Source organism: Peromyscus maniculatus, chromosome 9 (genome assembly GCF_049852395.1).
Source record: "Peromyscus maniculatus bairdii isolate BWxNUB_F1_BW_parent chromosome 9, HU_Pman_BW_mat_3.1, whole genome shotgun sequence".
NCBI lineage: Eukaryota > Metazoa > Chordata > Mammalia > Rodentia > Cricetidae > Peromyscus > Peromyscus maniculatus.
In genome coordinates this window covers 67,127,501-67,148,268 of record NC_134860.1, presented here as the reverse complement: position 1 = coordinate 67,148,268, position 20,768 = coordinate 67,127,501, and the positions used below count along the sequence as shown (strand labels likewise).

The following is a 20,768-nucleotide window of genomic DNA, read 5'->3' as shown; positions in this document are numbered from 1 at the left end:
CAAGATACACATGCCTCTATTGCATGATTACATCTTTAGGAATATCTTGCCATTCTGGTCATTGTTGTGGTTCATAGGCACCACAGCTGTGTAGAACTATTTGTTACTTCCCTCCCTTGGCAGCTTACACAGCACTTTTGGTACTGTGAAAGGTAGTCTTCAGGGAAGAAGCTTTTTATTTTCTTTAGATTTATTTATTTATTATGTATACAGTGTTCTGTCTGCATATATGACAGCAGGCCAGAAGAGAGCACAAGATCTCATTACAGATAGTTGTGAGCTACCATGTGATTGCTGGAAATTGAACTCAGGACTTCTGTGAGAGCAGTCAGTGCTCTTAACCTCTGAGCCATCTCTGCAGCCCAGAGAAGAAGCTTTTAGGTCAGATCTAACTCAAATCCTCTGAGTCCTGTGTCTGAAGTACATGCCATCTTCAGCAATAGGGACTTTAACCTCGGGGGGGGGGGAGGGGGCGCGGGGCAATCAAGGGCAACAGCAATAGGCTGAAATTTTCAACTGGACTATGGGAGTATTGGCTAAACATCTTCACGAACTATTCCTCCATTTCTTCAGGATTTACTACAAGAGTTACAGTGGAGCAGGACTTCGGCCACTCATGCAATTGTCTTGCTCTCCACATTCTTTAAGAGAAACTTGCTTCCTGGTTGGCCTATAAGCTCCAGAAAGGTGTGTTAGTTTTATTACCAATACTGTGACCAAATATCTAAGAGAAACAGTTTAAAGGAAGAACTGATTTTAGGCTCACAGATTTGGAGGTTTTAGCCCATAGTCACATGACCCTGTTTCTCTGGACCAGAACATCATTTTCTGAGTCAGAACATCATTATGACAGGAGTCTATGGTAAAGGCTGGTCACCTCATGGTAGCCAGAAGTAGTGAGAGGGAGAACAGGACTGAGACTGGGTATAACTTTTAAGATCCCACCCCAGTGAGCAACTTCTCCCAGTTAGACTTGTTTTCCCATGTTTTTAGAACCTCCAGAAAATAATGCCACCATGTGGAGACCAAGAATCCAACCTAATAGGCCATGTGGGTAGTTTTGTATTCAAATTGGAACAGGAGGCAGAAGCTTTCTCTGCCCATTCATCTTCAGTGTATACAGCAGTCATTACAGAGGCTGCTAAGCCAAGTTGGGCTCTGGATAGTACATGTTTTTTAGATATCCATCTGTGACTGCATAAAGTCATTACTGACCCTGTTTCAGTGGGGGAGAAAGAGGATGGAGGATGCACCACCTTGGGGTCTATGAAAGCTCATCTAAATCCAACTCTTTCTTGGGACTTGAGATGCCTTTGTGTGTTCAGTGTATAGTAACTGTTTATTGAGCATTTCCATTCTTGTTTGGCATGCACCAGGTGGTTATATATAAAATATTTAATGATATATACATATTATACATATATAAGTATAGATAAATAGATCAGAAAAAATAGATAGTAGATGGGAAGAAGGAGATTGTGCTGAGATACTAGTTCTATCCTCAAGAGGGTTATCCTGGAGTAGGAAGAACAGTATGGGAACAATTTATTCCAGTGTACACTCCAGTCTAAGGAAGTGCTGGAAAATATGAGGCCAATTCAGTTATTCGATTGTTACCATGGATGTCAAGTTTAATCAAGTCAACCAAGTTGGAGAAAGTTAGGGTTTTCTGTTGCTCTCTGCGGAGCATGTCTTCTTCCCTGATGCTGACAATCCCGATGGCCATTCCTTGCAGTATCATTCTTCCTTTCACTACAGGGCTATGACTGGCCGGATTTCTAACTCTCTGGCAGTTCCAGAACAGGCTATGTACCTTCAGGCTCAGTCCAGCAGATGGCGCAAAACCAATGAGACAGTGCCCCGGTGGGCAGTCCAGTTGATCAACCCCAAACTAGACAGTTGATGGGGGAAGCCCTTTTGGTCCAGGAATTTACTACTTCTGAGTTCAGCCAAAATGGTATGAAAATGAATACTAGAGGAATGAATAAAAAAGTTCAGGGTAGTGTTAGGAATTAAAAACCCATGTGAACACACCTGCATGTTTGTAAAAATGCATATGTAGGTAAAACAGAGGTCTGGGAGATCTGCTGCCCTCACCCCACTATTCTCCTTTCTCTTGGATCTAGGCTAAATTTCTATGTCACAAAATTGAAAGACTCATAGAGAGGTAATAAATATGTCTCCTATTTATTTAGAAACTTTCATGTACTCATATATTATTTCACTTTATATAACCTCATGAACTTTGTATAACCTCATGAAAATATTGCTATGTTCATACAGATGAGGAACCCGAGGGTCGGAGACAGAAAAGGACTTCCTCAAGGCTACATACTTGGTTAAAGCAGCTAGACCAAACGGTGATGGCCAAGGGTTGAATCTCTCTCTATTGTTACTACGTTGGGCTGAGTTCTTTCTTTCAGTGGTTAGAATCCAGTTTTTCAAACAGCAGATCAGAATAGGTAGAGGAAGTAGAAGAGGGGAAGAGGTCTTTGCAGAAATGAGATCAGGCGCATCTAGAAAGACCAGCAACCCCACAGGTAGGATACAGTGTACTTCTCCAGGTATTCATGCCCTGAATGTGAAATTTTATGTGCCATGTGTGAATACAAGCATGTGTGTGTAAGAAAGATGAAAACACACACACACACACACACACACACACACACACACACACACATACAAACACACGCATACACATGTAGTGTGAACATCACTTATGCTTTTTCTCAAATTGGTTGGCTTTATTCAAGAACAATCAAATGCATGAGAAAATTGAGTTTAAAGCAAGAAACAACAGGAAAACAGCAAAGAAAGCTCTTCCCTTGTTAAATCAAGGTTACAGCCATAGCCCCCAGAAGGCATATTGCCATGCCTGGAGGATGCTGCCCCATGCCCTTTCTCATTGGGTATTCTGAGATGTCCAGCCTCTTCTCCCTTTGTGTCCACAGTCTGTGGCAAGCCCACCATTGTAGTACCCTGCCCTTTAAGTTCTAATCTTCACCTCCACAGCACCTGAGTTGTTGCAGTCCTCTAAGCCTGACAAGTGGCCAATTCGTCCCTCAGAATAGTCTGAACTAAATGAGCCACTACATGGAAAGGAACCTTTGGAGTAGCACAGAAGCCAGGCTTGGGTCTTATTCAAAGTTCTGACTTTTGGAATGAAGCAACAAGGAGGTGCCAGGCGTAGAAGTTGAGTGTGCCTTTCTTCCCATATATATGCACAGCTAGCAGTGGACACAGCCTTGAAACTCTGCCTTTACAGCAGCTGAAGTCACTTATTTTTGTTCCATTCTTTGTCATTGTTCTGGTCTAACGAGATACCCCTAGGATACCACAATCGAGACTGTTGCAAGAAACAAACTAAACAAACAACCCCCCCAAACTTTCTTGGCTATCTTGCCTCTAGCCGTCTGATTTCACGCAAGATGTGACTATAAAAAATATTTATTACAAATCCCAGACTGGATTATTTCACTTTTCTGCTTGGAAGATGAAAAACCAACCCAAATGAAAGATGTGCTTTTTATTTTTATTTATGTGTATTTGTATATGTCTGTATGTGTGTATGCCATGTGTGTGGGTACCTGTGGAGACTAGAAGAGGGTATTAAATCCCCTGGAACTGGAATTACACACTGTTGTAAAATTAAAGTTCAAAAATATGTGTGCTTTGGTATTAGAGAATCCTGGGAAGGGGCTCCAGGGGCCATTCTACAAGCTACCTCTGCTTCTGCACCTGTAGAGAGGAACTTTATCCCAAGGAACCCTCCTCATCACATGGATAGACACAGTTCCCGATCAGTCCCCTGGCAACATTCAGAATTATTCAAATAAGTCAACCTTCCTTCCCAGGGAACCAGCGACATCCCATTTTCTTGATAATGTGAAGTCTGTTTCTTACATTCCGGGATTGAGTTCCTCCCCTGAGTGGCCCTTCATGGTGGAGTGTCCTGTCTTTCAGTTCGTGCATATGTGTGACCAACAAATTGTCATTGCTTCCAGATATGCAATGTTTGAAATTCTCGTAACCAATGGCAGGACACTTCCCTTATGAATAAGGCAAAAACTGGGCCAACAAAATTCTTCTCCTTATTAAGATCTTGTTTTAAATTTCAAATCACAGTGTAACCTTTTATAGATATTTTAAAGTGAAAGAGGATAGGCAGAACAAACAACAACAAAACTCAACTTTTTTAAACATTGTTTTATTAAGATTTAATTCACATTAACTTTACCCTTTTGAATAACACAAGGCAATTTTTAAGATTGCTCTCTTTCTCTCTGTCTCTGTGTATGCATGTGCGTGCGTGCGTGCGTGTGTGTGTGTGTGTGTGTGTGTGTGTGTGTGTGTGTGTGACATGAGCACTAGTGCCATGATGGACATGTGGAGGTTAGAGGACTTCTGGGAGTCTGGTTTCTCCTTCCAATGTGGATCAGGGGATGGAACTTTTACCAACTGAGCTATCTCAACAGCCCTAATTTTAGAACATTGCCATCATCCCATCATCCTATCATTCCATCATCTTCTCATCTCATCATCCCATCACCCCATCATCTCATTTCCCATGGGTAGCCACTACTTTATGTTTTGTTGTATGGATTATCTATTCTGGACATTTCATTGGAATGAAATTTGTGCATCAAGTTGTGTTATGTGACAGACTTCTTTCACTTAACATAGTGTTTCAAGTGCATCTTCAATGTAGTATGTGCCTGTAACTCATTTCCTTTTCTTGTTGGATAAAGTTCTGTAGGCAGAGTTTTCCTGTCCCAAAGTTTTTCTCAAACAAACACAATGAGGTTTATATTAATTATAAATGCTCAGCAGATAGCTCAGACTTATTACTAACTAGCTCTTACAACTTAAATTAACCCATTTCTATTAATCTACATTCTGCCATGTGGCTTGTGACTTTACCTGTCCTCCAGCATGTCCTGTTTCCTCTGTTGCTCCTGGTGACTCCTCTGACTCTGCCATCTTCTTCCCAGAGTCCTCTGTTTCTGGCTGTCCGACCTATACTTCCTGCCTGCCTGCCGGACTGTTAACGTTTTATTAACCAATGAGAGTAATACATACTCACAGTTTACAGAAGGATTATTCTACAGCATTTTTCTCATTTTGTCTAATTAAAAAGGAAAGTTTTTTTTAACATGGTGAAACTATATATAACAGAACAGTTATTAAGAATTATAGTTTCAATATTCAGTCCCTTTGTATTTGACAAAATTAGAGATATTTTATTATTTATCTATCTTTGTGACTCTAAAGTTTTGTACCTAATTTACTTTTTATCATAATTAAAGAAAACTATAGCTACTTAGTCTTCAACTCCATCAAAGACCCCAGAAGGATGAAATGTTACCTAATGACATCAGGCTGCCTGGACACCTGATCACCCCAAATTCCTCTGTAATATTGGGGCACCCAATTCTGGCCTACAGGCCTAGCATATCTGACAGATTACCCTGTGAAGCAGGAAATTTTGAAGGACTGTCCTACCTTGTCTTGACAAAGTTTGGCAGTCACCTTTCTGGTGTCCTGCTGATCCAGTTTGGACAGTAACTGTCAGCAGTTGAGGCAAGGGCATTTCTTGCCAGGTGGCTAATTCTTCAGTTGAAGGGCATCTAGGTTGTTTTCAGGTTCTGGCTATTACAAACAATGCTGATATGAACATAGTTGAGCAAGTGCCCTTGTGGTATGATTGAGCATTCCTTGGGTATATGCCCAAGAGTGGTATAGCTGGATCTTGGGGGAGATTGATTCCAAATTTTCTAAGAAAACGCCATATTGATTTCCAAAGTGGTTGTACAAGCTTGCATTCCCACTAGCAGTGGAGGAGAGTTCCCCTAGCTCCACGTCCTCTCCAGCATAAGGTGTCTTCAGTGTTTTTGATCTTAGCCATTCTGACAGGTGTAAGGTGGTATCTCAGAGTTGTTTTGATTTGCATTTCCCTGATAATTAGGGATGTTGAGCAATTCCTTAAATGTCATTCAGCCATTTGAGTTTCCTCTGTTGAGAATTCTCTGTTTAGTTCTATAGCCCATTTCTTAATTGGACTGTTGGGCATTTTGATGTCTAATTTCTTGAGTTCTTTATATATTCTGGATATCAGTCCTCTGTCAGATGGGTTGGTGAAGACCTTTTCCTATTCTGTAGGCTGTCACTTTGCCTTGTTGACCGTATCCTTTGCTCTACAAAAGCTTCTCAGTTTCAAGAGGTCCCATTGATTGATTCTCTCAGTGTCTGTGCTACTGGTGTTATATTTAGGAAGTGATCTCCTATGTCAATGTGTTCAAGACTACTTCCTACTTTCTCTTCTAGCAGGTTCAGAGTAGCTGGATTTATGTTGAGGCCTTTGGTCTACTTGGACCTAAGTTTTGTGTACAGTGACAGATATGGATCTATTTGCAGCCTTCTACACATTGATATCCAGTTATGCCAGCACCATTTGTTGAAGATGCTTTCTTTTTTCCATTGTACAGTTTTGGCTTCTTTGTCAAAAAATTATATGTTCATAGGTATGCAGATTAATGTCAGGTCTTCAATTCGATTCCATTGGTCCACATGTTGGTTTTTATGCCAGTGCCAAGCTGTTTTTATTACTGTAGCTGTATAGTAGAGCTTGAAGTCAGGGATCATGATGCCTTCAGAGGTTGTTTTATTGTACAGGATTTTTTGGCTATCCTGGGTTTTTTGTTTTTCCATATGAAGTTGAATATTATTCTTTCCAGGTCTGTGAAGAATTGTGTTGGTATTTTGATGGGGATTGCATTGAATCTGTAGATTGCTTTTGTTAAGATTGCCATTTTTACTATGTTAATCCTGCCTATCCATGAGCATGGGAGATCTTTCTATCTTCTGACATCTTCTTCAATTTCTTTTTTCAGGGACTTAAAGTTCTTGTCATATAGGTCCTTTACTTGCTTGGTTAGTGTTACCCCAAGGTATTTTATATTATTTGTGGCTATTGTAAAGGGTGATGTATCTCTGATTTCCTTTTCAGCCTGTTTGTCAATTGTATATAGCAGGGCTACTGATTTTTTTGAGTTGATCTTGTATCCTGCTATGTTGCTGAAGGTGTTTATAAGCTGTATCAATTCCTTGGTGGAATCTTTGGGGTCATTCAAGTATACTACCATGTCATCTGCATAGAAATAGGGAAAGCTTGACTTCTTCCTTTCTAATTTGTATCCCCTTAATCTCCTTATGTTGTCTTATTGCCCTGGCTAGAACTTCAAGTACTATATTGAATAAATATGGGGAGAGTGGACAGCCTTGCCTCGTTCCTGATTTTAGTGGAATCACTTTGAGTTTCCCTCCATTTAATTTGATGTTGGCTGTTGGCTTGCTGTAAATTGCCTTTATTATGTTTAGGTTATGTTCCTTGTATTCCTAATCGCTCCAAGACTTGTATCATGAAGGGGTGTTGGATTTTGTCAAATGCCTTTTCTGCATCTAGTGAGATGATCATGTGGTTTTTTTCTTTGAGTTTGTTTATATGGTGTAGTACATTGACAGACTTTCATATGTTGAACCACCCTTCCATCCCTGGGATGAAGCCTACTTGATCATGGTGGATAATTGTTTTGATGTGCTCTTGGAGTCTGTTTGCCAGTATTTTATTGAGTATTTTTGCATCAATGTTCATGAGGGAGATCGATCTGTAGTTCTCTTTCTTTGTTGTATCCTTGTTTGGTTTAGGAATCAGGGTAATTATAGCCTCATAGAAGGAGTTTGGTAATGTTCCTTCTGTTTCTTTTGTGTGGAACAATTTAAAGAGTATTAGTATTAACTCTTCTTTGAAGATGTAGTAGAATTCTGCACTGAAACCATCTGGTCCTGAGCTTTTTTTTGGCTGGGAGACTTTTAAAGACTTTGTCTTTTCCTTAGGGGTTATTGGACTATTTAAATAGTTTATCTGGTCTTGATTTAACTTAGGTATGTGGTACCTATCCAGAAAATTATCCATTTCTTTTAGGTTTTCCAGTTTTGTGGAGTAGAGGTTTTTGAAGTATGACCTGATGATTCTATGGATTTCCTCAATGTCTGTTGTTATGTCCCCCTTTTCATTTCTGATTTTGTTAATTTGGATGATCTCTCTCTTGGTCTTTTGGTTAGTTTGGATAAGGGCTTGTCTATCTTGTTGATTTTCTCAAAGAACCAACTCTTTATTTCATTAATTTTTTGTATTGTTCTCTTTGTTTCTATTTTATTGATTTCAGCTCTCACTTTGATAATTTCCTGGCGTCTATTCTTCCTGGGAGACTTTGCTTCTTCTTGTTCTAGAGCTTTCATGTGTGCTGTTAAGTCACTAGTATGAGATTTCTCCAACTTCTTTATGTGGGCATTTAGTGCTATGAATTTCCCTCTTAGCACTGCTTTCATAGTGTCCTATAATTTTGGGTATGTGGTGTCTTAATTTTCATTGATCTCTAGGAAGTCTTTAATTTCTTTCTTTATTTCTTCCTTAACCTATTGGTGATTTAATTGAGCATTATTCAATTTCCATGAGATTGTAGGTTTTCTGTAGTTTTTGTTGTGGTTGAAATCTAACTTTAAACCATGGTGGTTTCATAGAACGCAGGAGGTTATTCCAATTGTTTTGTATTTGTTGAGATTTGCTTTGTGGCCAAGTATGTGGTTGATTTTAGAGAAGGTTCCATGAGGTGCTGAGAAGGAATATTCTTTTTTGTTAGGATGGAATGTTCTGTAGATATCGATTAAGTCCATTTGAGTCATAACATCAGTTAAGTCCTTTATTTCTCTGTTAAGTTTCGATTTGGGAGATCTGTCCAGTGGTGAAAGTGGGGTGTTGAAGTCTCCCACTATTAATGTGTGGGGTTTTGTATGTGGTTTCAGCTTTAGTAATGTTTCTTTTACATATTTGGGTGCCCTTGTGTTTGGGGCATAAATGTTCAGAACTGAAACTTCATCTTGGTGGATCTTTTCTGTGATGAATATGCAATGCCCTTCTTGATCTCTTTTGATTGATTTTAGTTTGAAGTCTATTTTGCTGGATATCAGGATGGCTACACATGCTTGTTTCTTAAGACCATTTGATTGTAAAGTCTTTTCCCAGCCTTTTATTCTTAGGTAGTGTCTATCTTTGAATTTGAGGTGTGTTTCTTGTATGCAGCAGAAAGATGGGTCCTGCTTTCGTATCCATTCTGTAAGCCTGTGTCTTTTTATAGGTGAATTAAGTCCATTGATATTAAGGAATATTAATGACCAGTGATTGTTCATCCCTGTTTTTTTTTTGGTGGTAGTGTGTGTGTACTTCTCTTCTTTGGGGTTTACTGCTGTGGCTTTATCTATTGCCTGTGTTTTTGAGGGTGTATCTGACTTCCTTAGGTTGGAATTTTCCTTCTAGCACTTTCTGTAGGGCTGGGTTTGTGGATAAGTATTGTTTAAATCTGGCTTTGTGACCCATCCAGCAGGCCAGGTTATTAGGTAAGACTCGAGGAGGCTCCTCCTAAAAAACCAATGGGGGCAAGAGAGAAAAGAGACCAAGCACGTAAAGAAAACAGAGTCAGTCTGAGTTGCGTCAAGGTCTCATTTATTGCAAGGGGAAGCAGGTTTATATATGCTGGTAGATACGAGAAATGAATAGGGGAGAAGGGGGGGGGATGAAAGTTTGAAGAATAGAAGAGTAGGGTCCGGGTGAGGTCTCTTTGAAGAAAAGGATCGGGACAAGGTCTCCTTGGTCCAAAGCTTGTGCAACTGACCAACCTGAACATGTTCAAGGAAGTTATTCTAAAACTATATTAATCTAAAGGTACATTTTGTGGTTTTTCCAGGAGTTATTGTTTTTTGTAACTTAGTAACAGTTGTCAAGGGTGTAGTTATGTCAGATCATCCAAGCAAGAAAGATCAGAGCGCAGTCATCCATTTTTTGGCTCCCAACAGTTTTGTCTTGGAATGTCTTGTTTACTTCATCTATGATGATTGAAAGTTTTGCTGGGTATATTAGTCTAGGCTGGCATCCATGGTCTCTTAGTGTCTGCATTACATCTGTCCATGTCCTTCTGGCTTTCAAAGTCTCCATTGAGAAATCGGGTGTTATTCTGATATGTTTGCCTTTATAAGTCACTTGGCCTTTTTCCTTTACTGCTCTTAATATTCTTTCTTTATTCTGTATGTTTAGTTGTTTAATTATTATGTGGTGAGCGGACTTTTTTGGGAGGGTCTAGTCTGTTTGGTGTTCTATAGGCTTCTTGTATCTTCATAGGCATTTCCTTCTTTAAGTTGAGAAAGTTTTCTTCTATGATCTTGTTGAATATATTTTCTGTGCCTTTGAGTTGGTATTCTTCTCCTTCCTCTATCCCTATTATTCGTAGGTTTGGTCTTTTCATGGTGTCCCAAATTTCTTGGACATTTTGGTTCATGACTCTGTTGGCTTTAGTGTTTTCTTTGACTGATGAATCTATTTCTTCTACCGTATCTTCAATGCCAGAGATCCTCTCTTCCATCTCTTGCATTCTGTTGGTTATACTTGCATCTGAAGTTCCCGTTGGTTTACTCAGATTTTCTATTTCCAGCATTCCCTCTGTTCGTGTCTTCTTCATTTTTTTTCTATTTCCCTTTTCAGGTCTTGGACTGTTTCCTTCATCTGTTTAATTGCTTTTTCATGATTTTCTTTCAGGGCTTTATTGTTTTTTTTCCAGGACTTTATTGTTTTCTTCTGCTTTATTTGTCCTTTCCTCTATTTTTTTATAGCATTCTTCCCATTTTTTGTTTGTCTTTTCCTCAATTTCATTTGTGATTCCTTCTATATAAGCCTCTACCTTCTTTCAGTGGCTGGGGTCTCAGGCAGATGGGCATGGGGGCAGGGCATGGAGATTACAGGGCTGCTGGGGGTCTTGGAGAAGGGGAGCCTTCCTGGTGCCGGTGGAAGGGATCCTGCCCAGTGGCCAGAACCTGGGGCCAAGTTGGGCAGGTCTTCCCCAGAATGGCTGGTGCCCAGGGATGGGATTTAGGCTGAGCCCAGGCACTCACCTCTTATCCAGATGGGAAGTCCCGGAAGCCATTTCTTAAAGGAGCTGCCTCTGCTTGCTGTCAGCAAACAGAGCCCACCCAAGAAAATGCAGCTACCAAGAAGCCATGTTTGATTTCATTTTTTTTTTTTGGTGTGTGTCTAGAATATTTTTTAAAGCTTTGTCAGGTTTTATGTGGAAATTTCAGCCACATGTTGGTATACCAGAATGTAGGCAGAGTTTTCCCATTCTGCAGTCACTGAGGCTTATATTAATTATAAATGCTCTGTTGGTAGCTCAGGCTTATTACTCATTCTATTAATCTACATTCTGCCACATGGCTTGTGACTTTAGCTGCCCTCCAGCATGTCCTGCTCCCTCTGATTCCTGGTGACTCCTCCTCCTCCGACTCCTCCCCCTCCTCCTCCTTCCCAGAGTCTTCTGTTTCAGGCTTTCTCACCTAGCTTCCTGCCTAGCTACCAGCCTGTCAGATTTTTATTAACCAGTGAGAATAATACATTTTCATAGTATATAGACTCTTTAGTGTATTTCACTGACTGTATGCTCTTCTGGCAACTGCTTTGGAATACAACATCCTAGCCAGAGACTGTTTTTTCTTTCTAGTCTCCCAATTCTGCCACCACAGTAGCAGTATAGTCCTCTTTGCTTAGCAATGAGGTTGCTTTATGGCCCCAGCTCCTGCTCTCCAAGCGCACGCAGTTTTTTCCTCTAGTTGCATAGAATGGCTTCTGTGACCATGAGCATTCTAGACTCTCAGGGACTGACACGGTAGTAGATGTGAGAGACTTTCCCAGTAAATGTTACCTGCTGGAAGTACACATGCAAGCTTGGCACACATTTGCCAAATAAATTTGGCTGGTTCAGCACTTTCAGGGCAAATGCCCACACTGCTGTGTGGATGACTCAGCCTTGCTTCTCTGAAATTCTAGGGTTTGGTATTTGGGAGGTTGTAGACTTTTTTCTTCTTATTGTTCAACAGTGATGCTCATTGGCTTATATGTGATCTCCAGTACACTTCAGAATCGTTACAGAAAAGGAGGAAGGACAAGAGGCATCTCTTGTGAGAATTTAAAATGTGATGATTACTCTCCCCTCCTTTCTCTCTATACACACTCTCTCTCTTCCTCCCTTCCCTCTCTCCCTCTTGTGTGTGTGTGCGTGCGTGTGCATGTGTGTGTATGTGTGTGATTCAGTTGAGGTTCCCTCTTCCTAAATGACTCTAGCTTGTGTCAAGTTGACATAAAACTAGCCAGCACAAACTGAATACACATATATGCACTATGTCCATGCCTGGTGCCCAAAGAAGTCAGAAGAAGGCATTGGATCCTTTAGAAGTGCAGTTATGGTGGTTATGAACCATGATGTGGGTACTGAGAACGAAACCATGGTCCTCTGCAGCAGCAACAAGTGCTTTTACCCTCTTAGCCATCTCTCATAAGCCTCCATATCACCTTTTCAATAATAAGGGAAAAATTTAACAATAACTGATACACACACACACTCCCTGAAAAAACAGTATGTACACACACACACACACACACACACACATATATATATCTATATATCTATATCTATATCTATATCTATATCTATATCTATATCTATATATCTATATCTATATCTATCTATCTATATATATATATATTTAACTTTTTCCAGAATGAGTAACATACATTTCTTTCCTATAAAAACCAAGCCAGATGGGTAAAAAAGATTCAGAGTAGTTCTGAGTGATGTTTGGTTGTTCTTTGTTGAAAGCTATTCACAGAAAGCTTCCTTTTGAGGCTTTCAAGTGTGTTATCTTACCAAGTACTCAAAAATTTGTTTAAATTATTTATAATAATTTCCACTTTACAGATGAGCAAATGAAGGCTTGAACTGATTAGTGATTTCCCCAAAGTCAAGGTAGAGAGTTGGGATGACATTCTATCTAATATTCTTGCATTGCAAAACAGGTGTGGTTTCTAACACTTAACATGAGCCAGAGGGAAAATGAGATCTCTTTTTCCAGAGGGAGGGAAGGGAGGGGAAGGAAGGAGGGAGGGAGGGAACACTTGCAAGCTGTGGCCTCAGGGTAAGCAGAGACGTTCTTTTAGCACAGAGTGGAGAACTTTGAGTTTTTGGGAGACATAAGCTCCAAGCCTGAACTTCCAAATATCTATGCGTAGATGTCAGGACAATAGGAAGAAGGCTGTGTCCCTGGCCGTACATAGCACAGTGCTCTTAACAATTTAAATGTGGCAGAATCCATGAAACCAATCTGATAGACTCTCACATTCCCTGCATGACTATGTAAAAGGTGGGAGGTTCTCATCATGGTGGAAAAGAAAGATAAACTAAACTTTGAATGTTACAGCAACCTGTGCTTCTGCTGTCCAGGTTTTGTCCACTTATAGCCTTGGGTGCTGAGGTGACTCCAGCTTTAGAGCCTCACTTGTCTTCCAGTGTTCTTGCCTGCCTAGATGCAATCTCCTGAGAGAATCTCCCAACCTCTACTCCTGACCATAGACTATGGAGTCTCTGTCTACTGTGTGTGGGGTGAAATGGCTTGTTTAACAATGAGGTATGGTTTTAAAACAATCGTCTTAAGTAGTGCGGAGAGCACAGCGTCCCAGGTGAGCTGGAAAATAATGGAGTGCACCCGCTTCCTTGAAGCCCTGGTTTGGAGAAGGCCAAGTAGAGATGGTGAGGTGGTTCGTGTAACAAACCACTACCGGCCTAGGAGACTGAGGTTCCTACTCTGAATTCATGGTTACTGGGTGATATTACTGAGGGGGTGGACCGATCTCCTAGTGTTTGATGAGCAAATAGGTAAGATGGATGTGGGTTGGGGTGAAGGAGTATTATGGTACCTGCAACACAAAATAAGAAGGCCCTGAGCAGCAGCAGAAGGTGAGGTTGTGAATGGCCGAAGGGTAAAACACGGATCCATGGAAGCTGCTCCACTGAAGACATCTCTTTGTTTGTGGGCTAGTGTTCTTGCTTTTATCAGCTGAGTGGTTTGTTGACCAAACATGACATCACAGACATTTCAGGTTCTCCTTGCTTGTTTTCATCTGCAAGATGAAGAGAGAGAGAGACCGGTTACCACCTTTTGTATTTCCTAGGACCATGGAATTCTGGAGTGTTCACTAGCTCAGTGGTCACAATTGCAGGTGACTCATGTGGAATTTTGAACTCCTCGGGGGTAACAGTTCAACAACTTTTGGTGGCTGACAGAGAGAGAGAGAGAGAGGAGAGAGAGAGAGAGAGAGAGAGAGAGAGAGAGAGAGAGAGAGAGAGAGAGAGAGAGAGAGAACCTCGTTGTAGATCAAGTGAGTTGCTCATGAGGCATGAGGGCAGTTTTATTGAAGCCAAGGCCTTTGCTGGTTGGGGTGTAATGTATACTGGGCTTCAGGTTGACCAAGGGTGGAAAAGCTTGGCTTCCATTCTCAGCTCTGCTAAGAGTGTCATCTTTGATTAGTCACATTCTTGTCCCCTTACATAGAAGTTAATGATGCTAAGAATGAGGGCTGTAGCCTAGATAGACATGGCTACACAAATATGTAAAAATTTCATGTGTTTTCAAATTTTCTTGCAGCCGTTTTTATAAAAATCAAAAGAAATAAGTAAAATGGTAGCCTTGTATGCCTCCCCACACATCTCAAATTATTTGTGTGTGTTAGGTGTTTAGATATTCCATCGACCTGGAAATGACTTATTAAGTGTATGTTGAGTGTACTTTTACTTGAAATGTTGGTGGTTAGAATAATAAAGATGTCAGTGTTTTGGATCTTGGAATATCTGTCTATATGTAATATGACACCTTGGGGATGGAACCCAGGTTTAAACATGAAATTAATGTATATTTACTATGTACTTTCCATATAGCTTGACGTCAACTTTATACAATATTTTTAGTGTGTCCAAGTTTTGACTGAGACTCGCTACGTGAGGTCAAATGTGGGATTATCTACTTACTGCAATCATGTAGGTGATCGAGAGGTTTTGGATTCCCAAATGTTTTGTATTTCAGGTTTTTCAGATTAGGGATGGCCTCCATAAATTTTTACATTCTTTCCTGTACGAACTCTGGTCTGGAATGGTGTTAAGCTTGTGATAAATCTTAAAGCGCACCTGTATGTTCAAGAGCTCAGTGGCTCTTCATTGCTGTGGTACCCCACACAGAAGCCCTAGATGGTGTCTGATGTTCACTCAGTTCTGACATCATATGATTCTATCACAGGCTACCCTAGAGACTGCTGCCATGTACTCAGTGATCCTACAGTTGTCCTCCCCATGCTCAAGGCCTCATGTGCCAATCTGGGCACTCATGAAGAAATAATTTGTGGCTAGGATTTCCTATTCTAGATAGGCACTAGGCCTTCCAGGAACCAAGCAATTAGCTCTCCTACTTGCCTTGGGAAACTGCTTTGAGATCTTGTGTGAAAGGAGATAGTGACTACATATGCACAGTAATTGGTCCATGAACATTTCTTCTTACGTAGGCACCTACGTAAGCTCCGCTGCAATACCCGTTTCTGCCCCAAGCCTTCAGAAGCCTAATTAATGATCTCTCGTAAAACCCTGCAAGATGCTGCAGATGAAAGGTGGCCACTGCCAGGCAAACATCCTCCCTCCCCAGCAGCATCTGATTGCACCCCTCTGCTGCTGCACCATTACCTCCCCGACTGACGTCACTTGCTGCAGTTAGCAGTCCTTCTGCCCCAGGAAAAGACAGGTGGGAGAGGCAGGCCCCACAAAGTGATTCATCAAAAAGAGCATCCCCAGATCTCTTGCTGTGGGGCCCTTGCCTGGTGGCAGGTTCTAGGAAGTCAGGTCCTGTATTCTGTAAATTGCACTTGGTGACTGTGCTCTGCTCATGCTGAAGTCAGCCCGTAGTGGATGAGTCAGAAGCAGCCGTGTGGGTTCTTTTGCTCTGAATGAAGCTGTTATTTTTCTTTGTTGAACTGAGTCAGTCTTGAAGAGGAGCTGTGGAGTTCAGGCGCCAAGACCCCAAGCCTTTCAATTTGGCTATGTGAGTGGGGGTTATTCAAATACCTGTTTATCCATCCATCCATCCATCCATCCATCCATCCATCCATCCATCCATCCATCCATTCATCCATCCGTGTATTCATACATTTCTCTCTCTCTCTCTCTCTCTCTCTCTCTCTCTCTCTCTATATATATATATATATATATATATATATATATATATATATATACACATATACATATACATATACATATACATATACATATACATATACATACACACATATGTACATGTATGTTTGCACACATACAAAATTTTCACTTCTGGAAGTTCTACTCACAATCCTTTTGACTCCATGATGGAATAAAAGTAAGACACATTCATGAGAAGCTATTCTTCTGGTTTTAGCTTTTTATATTATCCTAGGCTGAGCACAAGGGGATGCCTGTGGCACTTTTCTTGTGATGCTAGGCAGTGACATCAAGCTGTAGCTCCAGCTTGAGAACATGAGGGAAACAACTGGTACATCAAACTGACCCATGTTGCTAAGTTATGATGTTTGCTAAGCCTGGTATGGTTGATGCATTTTGATTTATTATGTTTTTACTTACTTTGGAATTATTGGGATATAATACCATTGTTAGTTGAGGAATATATTTCCCCTTCCTGAATGTGGGGTGTGTGTGTGTGTGTGTGTGTGTGTGTGTGTGTGTCTGTGTGATTTCCTCATTATTACAAAGTTTGAGAGAAATTATAATATGCCATTTGCAAACTGAAGAACAAGGAAAAAGGGTTGAGGAGGAGGTGCAAGTATAAATCCTACTTGGATTTCAAAGGCTGATGTCCAGGGTAAGGAGACAATGGACATTCTAGCCCTAATAAAGATAATGCGATGACTCCTCCACCACACTTTTGTTCTGTTTGGTCCTCCATAGCTTAGGCCTAGATGCCCGTATCACTGTTGAGCTCCCTTATTTATTCTGTTGGTTCAGATGCTATTCTATTCTAGATATACCTCGTGCTCTGAGAACCACTCAGTCCATTGAGACTGACATAAAATAGCCGTCACCCTGGCATCTCACACCAGTCCTGCCAGCACCACATCAGACCCTAGAGACATTTATTTCCTCTCTCATCTAATGGACGGCTATCTCATAGCTGGCATCTTATAATTTTGCCACAATCATTTTCTCAGTACTGGAAGCCATAATGCTTTCTTCTTCAGCCATTTCTATGTCATATTCCTCATTTAACAACTGGTTATTGCATCTTAATGACCAGTGTGTGGGAGGTCGTGAGTGGTGCTTTTCTTTCAATGATTCTTTGTTCTGCCTATCCCTTAAATCCTGACATCTCCTTGGGTTCCATATTTAGACTAAAATCCTCCCCATTCATTCATAGAACATTCCCTTCACTCCATAAGTTCTCCCTAGGGCTACTGCCTTGGAATGTGAAGGTTGTCAACTGCACAAGTTCAGGGAACTTGAGTGTGGAGTTGAGTGATGAGATGATGGCTTCTACTTTGCCTGAGAAGTGCTACCACTGCACTGCTAAGCAGAGTCCAGATCTGTGTCACCAGGGTCTCTCTCAGTCTTGAACACTAGACACAGTCTTGCTATCCTTCCCTCCCTTCCCTCCTGTTCTTTTCTTAGCTCTCTTCTCTCTTTCCTTTTTTATTGAGGTAGTACTTACATTTACATACAAGAAAGTATGTCAAGAGCATTGCCATCATCACTTTAGGCTGCCATAACAACATCATTGACAAGGTTGGTACTTTAAGTGATGCACTTTTTTTTTTTTTTTTTTTTTTTTTTTTTTATAACTCTGGAGACTGGGAACTATAAGATCAAGGTATTGGCTGATTCAGCTTGAGGTGAGTGCCCATTTATTGGATTGCAGATGGCTGTCCTCCTTATATGGAGATGAGAAAGGAAGACTAAGGACCAACTTCATCCTAATGGCCTCAACTCCCAAAGGTCCCATCTTCAAGTGGCATCATCCTGGAGATTGGGGTTTTGACATGGGAAAAACGGATGACATACACACACACACACACACACACACACACACACACACACACACACACATACACACACACACACACACACACACACACACACACACACACACACACACACTTTCAGTCTACAGCCCAAACAATCTTACATGTATAGAACTCTGCATTTCCTGTGCATGTATTTGTGTGTATTCTTGATCCTGCTCAAGAGAGAGACTGTGTCTAGAACATTATTAAGTCCTCTTTGTTTCTTCTCTGAGGTTGTCATCTCTGGGAGGTAACCATTTTTCTGACTTAAAAAAAATCTTTTTATTGATTCTTTGTGGATGTCATATCATGCATCCCGATCCCACTCATCTCCCTGTCCCCTTGCTTCTGCCCTTTGCCTTTGCAAGCTCCCCTTAAAACAAAACAAAATTTAAAAATAAAACTAGAAAACAACAGAAAACAAAAACAAAAAAAAAAAGAAAAAAAATTCTGCACGGAAGCTGTAGTGTGGCCCATTGAGTTACACAGTTTACACTTTAGTCCCTATATCTTTACTTTTAAGTATTTACTGCAGTGAGTCATTGGTCAGGTTCAAGGCTTCTGACTTCTGCTAAACTATCAATACTGGGCCCTTACTGGGCCCTGTGTCATGGAGGTCCTACAGCTTTGGATCTGCAGGTCTGGCCCCTTCACATGCTCCAGCAGATCATAGATGAGGTGAATGTTGGAGTGGACTAACTCACAGCCTTGGTTTTTGGTCTGGGTGGCAGCTGGGTTGGTCAGCCCACACCAACTTTCCCTCATCATCACCACCTGAGTGAGATCTCAAGCACTACCCTGCCTAGCTCACCCAATTCAGCAGGCAGCAAGGAGTGGGGCCAGTTCTTCTTCTTTCATGCCCTTGGGTTTGACTCACCTGCACTCACACCATTAGGGCCCACTTTACTATTTTTCCCAGGAGAGGTGCAGGCCTGGCTCTCCTGATTGGTGCAGTTGGTGAGGGGCAGGGCCACATCTTCCATTCTCAAGCCCCCAAGGCTGGCTCTCCTGCCTGCCACAGGTGGCAAGGGGCAAGGTGAGGAGGGCATCTTTCCCTCACCCATGCTACCACACAGCAGATGGGGGGGTCAGCTCTCCTGCTATCTTGCCCCCAGGGCCAGCTCTCCTGTGCCCCCGCCAACAGGGTCAGTTCTACTGTGCTGCCCTGGGTAAGGTGCCAGTGAGGGGACAGTGCCAATTCTCCCACTCTCAGGACCTCATGGCCAGTTTTCACACCTGCCATAGGCAGTGAGGGGTGGGAGAGGGGGGAACTCATCTCTTCCTCACCCATTCCACACTGCATGGCAGACGAGGGGTAGGGCCAGATAGCCCGTGCACATGTGTGGGGCCAGGTCGCCTGCATTCCTGTCAACATGGTCAGCTCTACTATGATGCTTGAGCAACATGTAGGGCTTGTTCTCCTGAGTGCTGCAGCTGGGGAAGGGCAGGGTTAGCTTTCCCACTCTTGTGACCTCGGTACCAGCTTTTCCCACCTGCAGTAAGTGGCAAAGGAGGCATCTCTCCCTTGCCCACACTACCACATGGAAGACAGTGGGACTTGCCCTCCCACTTTCACAACGTCAGGGAAGGCTCCCCTGTAACTACCCTGTAGCTGGAGAGCTTCTCTCCAGGTCCTACCAAGCCCCCCGCAGTCCCACAATCCACGTATAAAATAATTACTCAGATGCTTATATTACTTATAAACTGTATGGCCATGGCAGGCTTTTTGTTATCTACTTCTTCTATCTTAAATAAACCCATTTCTATTCATCTATAAGTTGCCACGTGGCTCGTGGCTTACCGGTACCTTACATCTCACTTGTCATGGCGGCGGTTAGCAGGTTTCTCCCTCTCAGCCGTCTACTTCCCCCAATTCTCTTTTCTTTGTCCCGCCTATACTTCCTGCCTGGCTACTGGCCAATCAGTGTTTTATTTATTACCCAATCAGAGCAACACGCGTAACATACAGAACATCCCACAGCACCACCTCCCAGCCTCCAACAGGAACAGCTTTACTGTGCTGCCCAGATGAGGTGCAGGACCTGCTTTCCTGAGTTCAACAGTTAGTGAGGGGCAGAGCCAGTTCTCCCTAATACTGTAGTCAGTGAGAAGCAGGGCCAACACTGTGAAGTCCTATTCTCACTGCTTTTGGTGATAATAGGAGCCACAGACATTAACACAGACCCTGGCTGTGGCAGGGCCATGTACCCAGACATGACCCTGGCCATAGCTTGGGCTCATATGACATCTTGGCCCCTGCAGGCAGTGCATGTCACTCAGGTCTGTATGGGCTTGGCAGTGGCACAACCCTCAGAAACAGTGACCACAGGTAGTAGCCCAGATCCTGGGCATCCATGTGGCCTTTGGTGGCAACATGGGCCAGGGACCCAGACATGGTCCTTAATAGCAGCCAGGGTCTGGATGTCATCATAGTCCTAGTTGATGTTGTAGGTTGCCCAGATCAGCATGGTCCCAGTGGTGGTATGGTCCTTGAAAGCCAACATGTCCCCAGAGGGCAGCCCAGACCCCAGGTATCTGCTTGGTCTTTGATGATAGCAGGAACCATGGACATCAATGCAGACCCTGGATGCTACAGGACAGGCCACCCAGGTTTGTATGGCCCCAGTGGCAACTTCAACCTCAAAGACCAACATGGCCTCAGATGTCAGCTCAGACTGTGGGCCTCTGTACATCCCTCAGTGGCAAGAGGAGTCACAAATGTCAACTGAGAGCCTGGTTGCAGCAGTCA

The 20,768-nt window shown here is 42.1% G+C and overlaps 1 long non-coding RNA gene across 2 annotated transcripts; it reads right to left on the bottom strand.

The window, feature by feature from the left end:
• Positions 1 to 1,602: 1,602 nt before the first annotated feature.
• Positions 1,603 to 15,164, bottom strand: LOC121832339 (uncharacterized). 2 transcript variants are annotated; one of them, XR_006075986.2, is made up of 3 exons: positions 14,958 to 15,164; positions 13,850 to 14,053; positions 1,603 to 1,972 (listed from the first exon to the last, which is right to left on the bottom strand). It is a non-coding gene; the product is annotated as an uncharacterized LOC121832339 (long non-coding RNA). The 2 variants fall into 2 exon arrangements; XR_013042506.1 differs by lacking the exon at positions 14,958 to 15,164 and having other exon boundaries at positions 13,850 to 14,099.
• Positions 15,165 to 20,768: the final 5,604 nt, after the last annotated feature.